At 39.6% G+C, this 13663-nt stretch overlaps 1 protein-coding gene, 1 non-coding gene and 1 pseudogene across 9 annotated transcripts in view; all 3 read right to left on the bottom strand.

Moving 5' to 3' along the window:
* Positions 1-13663, bottom strand: part of KANSL1 (KAT8 regulatory NSL complex subunit 1) — a 155298-nt gene that overhangs the window by 54645 nt on the left and 86990 nt on the right. The gene's annotated exons all lie outside the window — the stretch shown is intronic.
* LOC111826735 lies at positions 1642-1794 on the bottom strand (annotated as a pseudogene).
* LOC111826726 lies at positions 4733-4835 on the bottom strand. Its single transcript, XR_002830103.1, has one exon. It is a non-coding gene; the product is annotated as a U6 spliceosomal RNA (small nuclear RNA).

Genomic DNA, 13663 nt, shown 5'->3' with positions numbered 1-13663 from the left:
TAATCATAGTATTTCATAATCTCCCACAAAATTATTTTTCAAGAAAGAAGCAACAGTTATACTGTCCTTAGCCCACTTCCAACCAAAATATACATACTCCTAAAATTTTAAGTGACTGTAAGTAAACTTTAACATAGACCACTGATAGGGTGTTATGTTGTCAATAATAAAACAAATTTAACCATAGTAGTTTAGAAATGAGTTTATACTTAATCATATATTACTAGAGGCCTGGTGTACAGATTTGTGCACCGGTAGGGTCCCTCAACCTGGCCTGCACCCTCTTGCAATCCAGGACCCCTCAGGGTATGTAGTAATGCGTGAAGCAGCAGGCAGCCAGGGAGGAGCCTGAGCCCAGGCCAGGCGCCTCTGCACCAGCTCATCCCAGCCCCGCTGGGACTGCCGCCACTGCTCAGTAGCGCTGCCTCAGAGGCAGGAGAGGCTTGCGCAGCTGCAGCTGTGCTCGCCAGCCATGAGCCCAGCGTCTGGCACCTTGTTGGTCAGCTGAGCAGCACTCCCACTGTGGGAGCACACTGACCACCAGGGGGCAGCTCCTGCATTGAGCATCTGTCCCCTGGTGGTCAGTGCACATCATATCTACCAGTCGACCGGTCATTTGGTCGCTTAGGCTTTTATATATACACAGATAATCAAGACCAAGGGTAGCAATGATATCCTAACTTTTATATGGTCCAAATATAAGCCATTCAAGTCAACCATTGTGATAAAGTATTATCCAACTAGAGGCCTGGTGAATGAAATTCTTGCACTGGGGGAGGGGGGAGGGTATCCCTCAGCCAAACCTGCACCCTCTTGCAGTCCGGAAGCCCTCGGGGGATATCCGACTGATGGCTTAAGCCCGCAGGAAGCGGGCCTAAGCTGGCAGTCGGACATCCTTAGCGCTGCCGCAGAGGCAGGAGAGGCTCCTGCCACTGCTGCTGCGCTCGCCAGCCATGAGCCTGGCTTTTGGCTGAGCGGTGCTCCCCCTGTGGGAGGATCTGCCTGTGTTGAGCATCTGCCCCCTGGTGGTCAGTGCACGTCATAGCGAATGGTTGAGCGGCCTTAGCATATCATTAGCATATTGCGCTTTGATTGGCTGGACAGACGGACGACCGGACACTTGGCATATTAGGTGTTTATTATATAGGGTTATTTCTTTTAGAAACAAGGCATTTATAGGTTGGTAATCTTGATGGAGTCAGCAAAAGCTATAAAGATACTTTTTATATGGATTTCTTTTTTTAAATATATTTTTATTGATTTCAGAGAGGAAGGGAGAGGGAGAGAGAGAAAACATCAATGAAAAAAAGAAACATCAATGATGAGAGAGAATCATGGATCAGCTGCCTCCTGCACGCCCCCTACTGGGGATTGAGCCCGCAACGTGGGCATGTGCCCTTGATAGGAATCAAATCTGGGACCTTTCAGTCCACAGGCCAACGCTCTATCCGCTGAGCCAAACCAGCTAGGACAGTGATGGCGAACCTATGACACGTGTGTCAGAGGTGACACGCGAACTCATTTTTTTGGTTGATTTTTCTTTGTTAAATGGCATTTAAATATATAAAATAAATATCAAAAATATAAGTCTTTGTTTTACTATGGTTGCAAATATCAAAAAAAATCTATATGTGACACGGCACCAGAGTTAAGTTAGGGTTTTTCAAAATGCTGACACGCCAAGCTCAAAAGGTTCGCCATCACTGAGCTAGGACAAGATACTTTTTTTTTTTTAAGCAATAATTGCGCCTCGGATAAACCTCACTGGCTACGATACTGCCACTGCGCAAAGCTTAAGATACTTTTTTAAAGATACTTTCATTTTTAAGTACAATTATCTGTTTCAATGTTGGCCGCAAGCCTATTTCTAGTCCAATCCAGTCAGGCACCTAAATTCTGTAATTTCCAGGTTCTTTAGATGTCTTATAAAACTAATAGAATACAGTAAGTAAAATTGATACCATCCCCAAACATCAGAGCACATAGCTGCTAGATAGGACAAGAATAGAAAATCTTGGCATTTCTGAAAATCACATAAAAAAAATGTAGATACCAACAGTATTCACTACTTGGCTCAAGAGCAGTGTGAAACAAATAGGGGAAAGAGCAGGAAGACAAGTTGAAACCAAGTTCTCACTTTTTAAAAAACGTATATAGTCTGACAATGTAAACTGACTTCTAGAAATGACAGCAGCATCTGCCTCACGGGTTGATGTATTCATAAAATGATGTAATCATAACTGCAAAGTATAGTATGTGCATTAGAAAAGAACAACTTAGCCCTAGCTGGTTTTGTTCAGTGGATTGAGCATCAGCCTGCAGACTGAAGGGTCCCAGATTTGATTCCAGTCAAGGGCACAAGCTCGGGTTGTGGGCTGGATCCCAGTAGGGGGCGTGCAGGAGGCAGCCAATCAATGATTTCCTCTTATCATTGATATTTCTCTCTCCCTTCCTATCTGAAATCAGTAAAAATATATTTAAAAAAAATAAATATAACCTTGGATTTCAATTTCATATCATAAAAGATATAAAAGGGGACAGGAAAAGAGAAGTAAAAAGAAAAAAACTGAGGCAAAATAATTTAGGAAATAGGTGTTTTCAGTTAGCAACAGAATCCTGAGTTTCTTGAGGGTTGGGCTTCATAGTCATCTGAAAGGAAGTTCGACTCCAACTAGTAAAACCAAAGTAGTTATATTAGAATAGACATTGTGTTCAGCCACAACTTCAATGACATTACTCCCCCTCCACCAAAATTTAGAAATGGAGGAAATATCCCATGTTTCAGTTGGAAAACAAAACTCGGATGAGGACGGGTTAAAAAACAGTTTGTATCTGTCACTCTAACTAGGTTACAACAGCTTTTTATAGGTTTGTAGTAATAGGAGACAAATGTGCCAGAGCCAATTCTAAACTGCCAATTCATCCCTATACTCTGAGGGATGAGCACTTAACCTTTTTGTGTTACTACTTAAACCAGATTATCTCTGAAACAGAAATAATGTGCATTTTGGCAGATTATTTCAGACAAGCTTTCAATCCACCATGAACTCCTGAACTCTTCTTCCCCTCCCCCCTTCCATTTAACAAATATATTTTTTTCCAATTACAGATGTCTTTATTCATCATTTTTTTAAAAAAGTCATTGAGACCTGGGATTTCAGCAGTGAGCTACATGAAGTCCATTCCTTTTTTCACAGAGCTTTATAATCTTGCAAAACAAGCAAACATTAAATAATTACAAACTAATTTTTTAGCAATGATTGTGATATAAGCTAACATTGCAAGATGCAATAAATGTGTATTATGGGGTAAAAGAAAACTAATTGGAGTGTAACAAGGAAGATTACGAAGACATAGTGACATTTAGAGGAATAACAATGAAAGTAGAAGTTTAGCTATGGCCAGTGTGTCTCAGTTGGTTGGGCATCCCGTGTACCTGGGGGTTGCTGGTTAGATTGTTGGTCAGGACACATGCCCGAGTTGCAGGCTCAATTCCTTGGTAGGGGGTGCACAGGAGGCAGCCAATTGATGTATGTTTGTTTGTTTCTCTCTCTCTCTCTCTCTCTCTCTCTCTCTCTCAAAACCAACAAAATGTTTTTTTCAAAAAGTAGAAGTTTACCAGGCAAATAAATGAAAGGATTAGTAGTTCAAGCAGAAGAAACACAATCTGTGAAAGTGCTGAGCAAGGTGCTTGGCAATCCTAGGGACTAACAGAAAGTCAGAGTCTCACAAAATACCCGAGAAGTATTAAGTAAAGGCTTTATCATTTGAGGCCTCAGATCACATAGAGTATGTTCAACTGTATGCTGGGAGCAAGTGAATAGCACCATGGAATTTTTAAGCTGGAGAATAGGATGATCTTATTAGGATAAAAACACATTGGGAGAGGGAGGTAATTAAGAATGTTAATAGAGACCTCAACCAGGAAATTATGTGATACCCAGGTGAGAGAATTTGGTGACTAGTGGATGGTAAGTGAAGATTAAATAGTTAAGCACCTATTCTTTTTAAAAAAATATATTTTTATTGATTTCAGAGAGGAAGGGAGAAGGAGAGATAGGCAGAAACATCAATGATGATAGAGAATCACTGATTGGCTGTCTCCTGCACGCTCCACACTGGGGACTGAACCAACTGAGAATCGAACCGTGACCTCCTGGTTCATAGGTGACCTCCTGGTTCATAGGTCGATGCTCAACCACTGAGCCACAAAGGCCAGGCTAAGCACATATTCTTTAGCAGAGTTTTATTAAGTGCTGGGGATACAATATTAACAGACAAGAACTGTGGTTCATTAAGCTTAGAGTTTAATGGGGAAGGCAAATGTTAAATAATCATACAAAATATCAGGTAAGAGATAATAACTATGACATCAGATTTAGAGGGAAGAATCTGGACGACTTCTCTGTGCTATAAACATTTAATCTGAGCTCCAAAGAATAAATTAGGACTTTGGATAGGCAAATTTGCCTGGGATGAGGAGTAGGGAATGTGGAGAGACATAGAAAATACTGGAAATTGTGGTGTGTTTTAGGAAGAAATGACGTGTATACAGGTGATGGAGATGGAGCTCAGAGAGTGAACAAGGTAAAGCATGCACTGAGGTTCACACTGGATATAGGTAGATAGGGCCAGATCATATAAAATCTGTAATACAAGTTAACATTTTTCATTTTAATTTTTTTTAAGCCTCACCCAAGGAGTGAGGACATTGTTTCCATTGATTTATTTTTTTAATATGGAATGCTTCACAAATTTTCGTGTCATCCTTGCCCAGGGGCCATGCTAATCTTCTCTGTATCATTCCAATTTTAGTATATATGCTGCCGAAGCAAGCTCTCCATTGAATTTTTTTAAGAAAGAGTGGGTGGGAGGGAGGGAGGAGGGAGGGAGGGAGGGAGGGAGGGAGGGGAAAGAAAGGGAGGGAGGGAGGAACAGGTGGAGAGAGAAACATCAATGTGACAGACACATGGATTCGTTGCCTCCTGAATGCACCCCAACCAGGGGTGGGGATCTGACCTGCAACCCAGGTATGTGCCCTTGACTGGGAATCAAACCCAAGACCCAGTGTGCAGGGCAAAACTCTAACCACTGAACACACCGGCCAGGGCACCTTCATGAAACAATATAAGCTGTCCTGATCTTGGCCCATATTCTGTCATTTATCTTGGACTCTTTATAAATAAAAAATTTCAAATACAAACTAAGTTACAACAAACTCTCACATAACCATCAAGCAACTTCAATAACTAGCAACTCTTGACCATCCAACCTCATCTATAACATCTATCCCTCAAATCCATAGATTTAATTTTGAAGCCAATCCCTATCATCAGATCATTACATCTGTATATATTTCCATATGTACCTCTGAAAAGTTAAGTTTACTTAAAATGTATACATACTTTCATCATTTAAAAACCACTAATTCCTTAATGTCAAACATCAGTCAAATTTCCTGATTGTCTCAATTGGTTTGTCGAAATTAAAAGTTAAATAAGATCCACACGCTGTATTTAGTTAATACATCTCAAATTTGTAACAAATTTCCTCTTTTTCCCCCTTGCAATTTATTTGTAGTAGAAAACAGAGTTATCTGTCCTTTAGAATTCCTCACAATGTGGATTTTGCCAATTAAATCCTTGTCTCAAAGTCTACACTTTTGAACTTTATAAACAGACACGCTTCTAAACTACCTTTAGTTTGTTATTTAGTGTTCTGTAGAGCAGCTCATAAATTATTTGTACTTTTGTACATTTAATTTTTACATGTGTAAGACTATGTACTAAAACACACCCAACCTTTAAATAATTATTTAAGGTATTTCAACAAACACTTCTCAATGACCACCTGTCAATTTTTTGTTAAACATGGTAACATTTTTTCTTTTCAACTTGGACAGGGCATAATGGCTCCCACAAAGAAAGGTGGTGAGAAGAAGGGCTGTTCTGCCATCAATGAGGTGGTGACCAGAGAATACCATCAACATTCACAAGCACACCCACGGTGTGGGTTTCAAGAAGCATGCCACTCAGACACTCAAGGAGATCCATGAAGGAGATGGAAACTCCATGATGCAGGCATTAACACCAGGCTGAACAAAGCTGTCTGGGCCAAAGGAATAAGGAACGTTCCATTTCGTATCTGGGTACAGTTGTCCAGAAAATTGTAATGAGGATGAAGATTCACCAAACAAGCTCTATATACATTGATCACCTATGTACCTGTAACCACTTTCAAAAACCTGCAAACAGTTAATGTGGATGAGAACTGATTGTCAAATAAAGTTATAAAATTGCAAAAACAAAAAAACAACCAGGGTAATATATACATAATATATAATCTACCAAGCATATTAAAATAATCCCCTCTGCAATACTCAGGCCAATCTGTTTGTCATACCCTATATATGCCTCTAACTTGAAAATATCCAGAACTAATTTTATCCCTAAAACCCACCTTCCTCTGGGAAAGTCTCTCCTGGTGAATTGTACCTCATAATTCATTACTTCATTTTCTTCAAGCTCATTGTGATCCTCTTATTTTGTTATTTATATGTTGTGTATTTCCAAGTCCTGGCATATATATCTGACTGGTCTTCAACTAAATTATCTATGTCTTCTTAGGGACACTACCTGCCATGTGTTTTAAATGTAAATCAACTGTCAATAATATCTTGGTCCTAACCGCTTTGGCTCAGTGGACAGAGCATCAACCTGCAGACTGAAGGGTCCCAGGTTCGATTTTGGTCAAGGGCACATGCCTGGGTTGCAGACTCAATCCCCAGTGTGGGGCGTACAAGAGTCAGACAATCAATTAGTCTCTCTCATCATCGATGTTTCTCTCTCTCCCTTTCCCTTCCTCTCTGAAATCAATAAAAATATATTTTAAAAAATAATATTATCTTAAAGATGTAATTCCTAGGAAATATGAAAAATCTAAGATGTGTTTAGCTGTTTGTACCGCTTAAATTTCAAACTGTTAAGAAAACACAATGAAGTGTTCTGATGGAGAAAACTACGGCATGAGAAAAAAAGATGCAAGTGGCTTATAGTTCTTCTTGTCTGGCTATAGGACTGGACATGGAATCTAAGCATGAAGATTCAGAACAAAAATGGGCCTAGTTACTGAGTAGAACTCTGTTATATTGCAAGAATAAAGCAAAATGACAAAGTTAATACTGAAAGGCTCTCAGTTATTCAAAGAACTGCTACTCCAGAGTGGCTCCTCCAGATTGAACCAACCATTTTTCTGCCTTGAGAGTTCATCTTTTTAGAGTGGATTCCACTTTAGACCCTTTAAAAAAAAAATAAATAAATCACACTGAGGTTAAAATATTGACATTCTGTATGTGAGATTAATTCCTCCTTTGAAACCCCTAAATAGTTAAATAATTCCAGTCACTCAATAGCCATAAATTAAAGAACAGCTATTATTTTATCCAGTTCACTCACCTAAGCAAGAGACTGACAAGGATCACATCTTCCAACTTAAAGCTTCTCACAAACATCACAATTTAGATAGAAATAAAACAATCCTCCTCTCTTCACCATTTGCCAACTCCCAAGCCCTGGGCTCCTTAAAAGAGAGTGAAAGAGTAGAAAAGTACAATGTACATATTGACAGGGAGGAGGAAGGGGGAGGGAGCACGCCAGCTCGTCTTATTCCATGAAAACTAGTTTCTGGCTATCTCTAGAACAAAGAAATCTTTGTATTTAACTGAATAGATTAACTGTATATTAACAGAATCCCTATAAAGAAACATTTTTTTCTCACTTTAGAAATAAAATATAGCTTGTTGTAAAGAATATGGTGTTGGAGTCAGTGAACACTGAACTCCAAATTGTGGCCCTGCCACTTAGTTACTACTATTGCTTAGGCAGGTACTGAAAGATCAAAGAACAAACAACATGTCTTATCAATGCTCAACCTCCAGGAGTAATGTTACAACTTCAGTTTGTATAAGAAATACCAGAGAATTGAAGTCCTGAGGACCTGCATGAATAAGCCTCTTAGATAGTTCTTATGCAAGAAGTATGTAAGACCATACTTTCAGAAATATTACTGAGCTTCTGATGGTTTAGAAACAAAGAATACATCTTAAGAGAAAGGTGAACTGATAAGGAACCTCAGGACTAGAACACCATAGTGACAGGGCATTTTTAAAAATCCCATTCAATAGAAGGTAACCCAGGCACGGCATTTCCTGACTTTCACTCTAGCAACAGAAAGCTGTCCGGATTGGCTCTTCGCTCCCCTGGTCCCACAATACCACGCAAACCCTGCAGCAACTACAAAGGAGATGGAACAAGGGTTCAACTAACAATAAGAAATAAGAGCCCAGCCAGCGTGACCTATGAATCAGGAGGTCACGGTTTGATTCCCAGTCATGGCATTGCCCAGGTTGCAGGCTCAACCCTCAGTGTGGGCGCATGCAGCTGATCAATGATTCTCTATCATTGGTGTTTCTTTTTTAAAATATTTTTTTATTGATTTCAGAGAGGAATGGAGAGGGAGAAACAGAAACATCAATGATGAGAAAGAATCGACTGTCTCCTGCATGCCTCCTACTGGGGATCGAGCCTGAAACCCAGGCATGGGCCCTTGATCGGAATCGAACCCTTCAGTCCATAGGCCAAACGAGCTAGGGCATCATTGATGTTTCTATCTCCCTCTCACTCTCACTTCCTCTATGAAATCAATAAAAACATATTCAAAAAATAGGAAATGAGGCCAGGGGAAACATTCTTACTCCATTTCTCTCTTTCCTTTTTATAACAAAAATATTCATTATATCTATTGCCGGGAGCCGGTCCATCCTTGCTGCTTGACACAGTCGCTGCAGAGAAGAAAAGTCTGCACAGCATGTTTCAAGGGACCTGGTGTATATGGCATACTGTTTTAATATGTTTGCTCCCCTTCTTGGCGCTATGTGTTTTAACCAGGGTCACCTCTCTGAGAAAGGATGTTTCCCCAGGTAGGAATTTTTCCCTGAAGTTAGGGAGGGAATAAAACCCCTTAACTAAGTGCCAGGCGGGTAGTTAATCATTTTAACTAAGAACAATCACGCTTAAGCTACATAATCTTTACTCCCTGGAATGGAGATAAGAAACAACGCCCTAACCTTTGGAATAGAAATTGACAGGATTAAAATCAACTGGTATAAATACAGATGTAACAAGACAACAGAACAGAACCTAGACACAGAACCTAGAGACAACCTAGAGAGAGAACCTAGTGAGAGAACATGGCAAAAGATCCTGGACAGAACCTGACTACAGAACTTGGCAAGAGAACCTAGAACCAGAGCTTCGCTGGAGATCCTGACCAGAGCTTGGCTAGAGATCCTGGCTAGGCTGCTGATCAACTGAACGCTGTCTCCGTGTCATTCCTTCTTCGCCGACTCCGTCCACACCTTTGGGGACCCCTGGACCTGCTGGGGCTGGACCCCGACAATCTATTTTCTCTCCTCCCATTATCTCTAAAATCCAAGTTATATCTCCTATTCTCCTCAAGGCTCATTCCACTGAGCCACTGCTTCACTGACATGCCAGGCAAGCTACTGACCACAGGCCTTTTACTTGGTATTCTCAAGGCAGACATCCTCACTTTCTTCAGGTTTTTTCCTCAAAAGTCATTTCAATGAGGCCTTCCCATGACTATCCTTAAAACTGAAATCCTTCACCCTTCCCCAACACACAAACACACACTCATTCATCCCCCAATGCGCGCGCGTGCTCTCTCTCTCTCCCTCTCTCTCCCCTCCTGGTTTTATGATTAGAACTTACATATAAAATATTTTAATTATCTATCTTACTTATTGTCTTTTTCCCCCACTAGAGCCCTCTCCATGAGAGCAGCAGGGATTTTTGTCTTGTTCATTATCACATTTCTGGTGTCATAAACAATATCTGGCATGTGGTAGGTGTTCAGATACTTGTAAGGGAGAAAAACAGGAAGGGAAAGAGGATAGAAGTTATAACCATGATCCTAACTTTTCCTTACAATAGATAAAAACCAAAGTAATACTACAGTGATTCTAACCCCTTTCTCATTTGGTGCCAATTGATCTCATAAAACACTCTTTTCTCTTTTTCCCAAAATGGGTTACACAAAATTATATTCCACACTCTTAATCCAGACATACATATGACCAGGGAAAATAAAGCTGTATTACAAAGTGAAAACTGCCAGCAAAGTATTTTCACCCATATTCTTAACACCAATCACACACAACTTGAATGGATGCTTACTTACTGAGGGTTTTATGACATAAAATCCTCACATCTCAATTCACACACTTTCAAACCATTTACTAATAGTTAGAACCCTGAATTATGTGATATACAGAAGATACTCTCTTTCAAAGTTTTCTTTGCAACTTTGACCATTCCTTCATATGAACTTGAAAGTTATTCTGTCAGGTTCTTCTTTACCAAATAGTATATCAATCTGCTCCCACCCCACCTCTAAAAAAAGAACTCAAAATTTTAAGAAATAATTTGTGTGTGTGTGTGTGTGTGTGTTTGTGTGTGTGTGAGAGAGAGAGAGAGAGAGAGAGAGAGAGAGAGAGAAGAAATACTTTTGAATGAACTAGTCAGCCCAGAGACTGACTAGCTTATAGTAAAAACTTACTGAAGGCACAAAGACAGGCATTTTCACTGCCCTAACAACTGAGAGATACAGCAAGCAGTGATACATATTATAATGCCTAGCATTACAATAATTAGTTGAAGTAACTGCTGCTGCTCTAACTTCTGGCAGAACTAATTCAGCTTTCAGCCACCAAAAGGTATTCCCTGCCCTTCCATTTAATGACAAACATTTGTTTTGGTAAATATGTATTCTTTAAACACACTTGAGAAACAGAAAACTGAAACCAAGTGTCTTTTATTCTGAATCAAATTAAAGCATGCTCAGCAAGGTATATATGGACAGGCCATACTGGCATTTTTAGTGGGCAGAGGCCAATAATGCTGCTTAACTACAATACATAGAAAGTCTCCACAACAAAATGTCAATGGGAACCCTATTTCATTTATTTTTTATTTTTCCAAGTCTATGTTTTTAATTGAGTGGTTATCCTTCCAAGAAATGTGTGTATACACACACACACACACACACACACACACACACACACAAATCAGAAAGAGACCATTACTCTAGGTCAAAAAATGATTGCAATTTATCTTCTGAGCGAATGATGAGTCTTACTGGTTCCATTCGGAGTGTATTTTTCTTACCAACTCTGTGGATGAAGAATTGTATTAGCCTGTCATTCACATAATACACATAACAACAATGATTTAGGGACTATCCTTCAACAGAGACATCATCTCTCAATCTACTGGCTCAGTTCCCCTGGTGGTTGCCTGGATGGCAGTTAAATAGTTGCTGTAACTTCTGTGCTCCATGGATCGTAACAGAATTGGCCAAGGCTTTGAGTGATGACATCAAGTACCTCATAGCAAAGGTGGGAACCCTGTTTTATATGAGCCATTGATAAGTATAAAACCTTACCTTTCCCAAGTAAACACTTCCTTTTGGCACCTCATGGTCCTACATGTTTTGTTGGCTTTTTGGCTAAGAAGCCAGAAAAGTCTTAAGGTTCTTTCATAATAAGGTGAGTGGCAAGGGAGAAGTTCAGACTGTGACCCAACATCATGAAGAAGAAGAAGAAGAAGAAGGAAGAAGGAAGGAAGAAAGAAGAAGAAGGAAGAAGGAAGGAGGAAGGAAGGAGGAAGGAAGAAGGGAGAAGGAAGGAAGAAGGAGGGAGAAGGGAGAAGGGAGAAGGAAGAAGGAAGAAGGAGAAGGAGAAAGAAGAAGAAAGAAGACAACAGAAAATATTAGGGTATGTAATATGTACTAGTATATATGCAGTAAGGGTAAGTAACTTTTCAGTTAGGCATATGTAAGCCAGTGGGTCTTCAGATTCACCTGCAAGTAGAATGAGTCACATACACTGTGTATCTTACTGTAGATCATGCTTAAGACAGACCTTAAAGCCACAGATGTCATTTATAAATTTAGTGAGTTGGACTAAAAAAACCTTACAAGGTTCTTTCTTTACAAGATGTGATGAACTTACAACCATCAGCATGAAGTACATCCTGTATGTACAGCTGTAATTTATACTGGGGTGAGAGGACTAGATAGCTACCTGCAAGATCCAATTCACTCCAGATGCTTCAGTAAAATTCTCTCCCTTATTTAATAATTAGACTGATATAGACTAGGATCTTGATGCCAAATCTAAATCTTAGTTACCCTCCCAAAACATGCCAAAAACTTTTAAAACCCAAAGAAACGTTCAAGATTTTCTCTAAGCATCTCAATTTTTAAATGATTAAAATGGGACCCAGCCCTAACCGGTTTGGCTCAGCAGCTAGAGCCTCGGCCTGCAGACTCAAGGGTCCCAGGTTCGATTCCAGTCAAGGGCATGTACCTTGGTTGCGGGCACATCCCCAGTAGGGGGAGTGCAAGAGGCAACTGATTGATGTTTCTCTCTCATCGATGTTTCTAACTCTCTATCCCTCTCCCCTCCTCTCTGTAAAAAATCAATAAAATATATTTAAAAAAAAAAAATGGGACCCAAAAGAGTAAATGACTTTCCCAGAGTCATAAGTCAATTCAGTCAGTCAAGCTCTTAAAGGAAACATAGAAAAAACTCTCAGAGTCTGGTCTGAAGACATTAGCTAAGTTACATTCGAATTTTAAAAATTATTTTGGTTTCATTAACTAATTGACCAGGTAACTGTGACTCAAATGTCTTAAAAATTTAACTACTTTACTGACTCAGAAATAACACCGCGTGAACAGTACTACCATGTTTGAAAATTTTCTAATATATAAAATTAAGCATAATATCTATTTTTAGAAATAAGCGGGAACCATATAAAAAGAAAAACATACATGGGGATGATGCCCAACCAACTGAGCCACACCAGCCAGGACTCAATGATAATTCTTGACTGAAATGTTTTTAAAGAACGTGCAAATCACTTTAAAATTAGATAATGAAAGCAATGCCTAAGTAAGTCATTAGACCTGGGGTGGGCAAACTTTTTCACTCGAGGGCCACAATGGGTTCTTAAACTGGACCAGAGGGCTGGAACAAAAGCATGGATGGAGTGTTTGTGTGAACTAATATAAATTCGAAGTAAACATCATTACATAAAAGGGTACGGTCTTTTTTTTTTTTTAGTTTTATTCATTTCAAATGGGCCGGATCCCCACGGCTGCATTAGACTCTTGACTGACAGTCAACTGAGTCAATACGTAACTAGCTTCCAAAAAACAAGTCTTAATCCCATTGAAGTTCATCAGATAATTGCTTCCGCATTTTAACAGATGTTAATTCCTTCAAAGAAGAAGGTTATAAATGACAACATACAAAAAGATTCTGATCAGATAAAGTTTAGAACAATTTGCCCTATCGGGTATGGCTCAGTTGGTTGAGCACTGTCCCATGCCCAGAAAAGTGGCCAGTATAATTCCGGTCAAGGCACATACTCAGGTGTGGGTTTGATATCCCAGTTGGGGAACATAAGGAAGGCAACTGATCAATATTTCTCTTTTACTTTGATGTTTCTCACTCTCTCTCCCTCTCCCTTCCTCTCTCTCTAAAAATTGAAAATAAAAAACAAAAGGTGTAGTGCTTACT

This window comes from Myotis lucifugus, unplaced genomic scaffold, assembly GCF_000147115.1.
Source record: "Myotis lucifugus unplaced genomic scaffold, Myoluc2.0 scaffold_99, whole genome shotgun sequence".
NCBI classification, from domain to species: domain Eukaryota; kingdom Metazoa; phylum Chordata; class Mammalia; order Chiroptera; family Vespertilionidae; genus Myotis; species Myotis lucifugus.
Note: the sequence above shows the minus strand (reverse complement) of the source record. Positions and strands in the feature narration are given on the sequence as shown.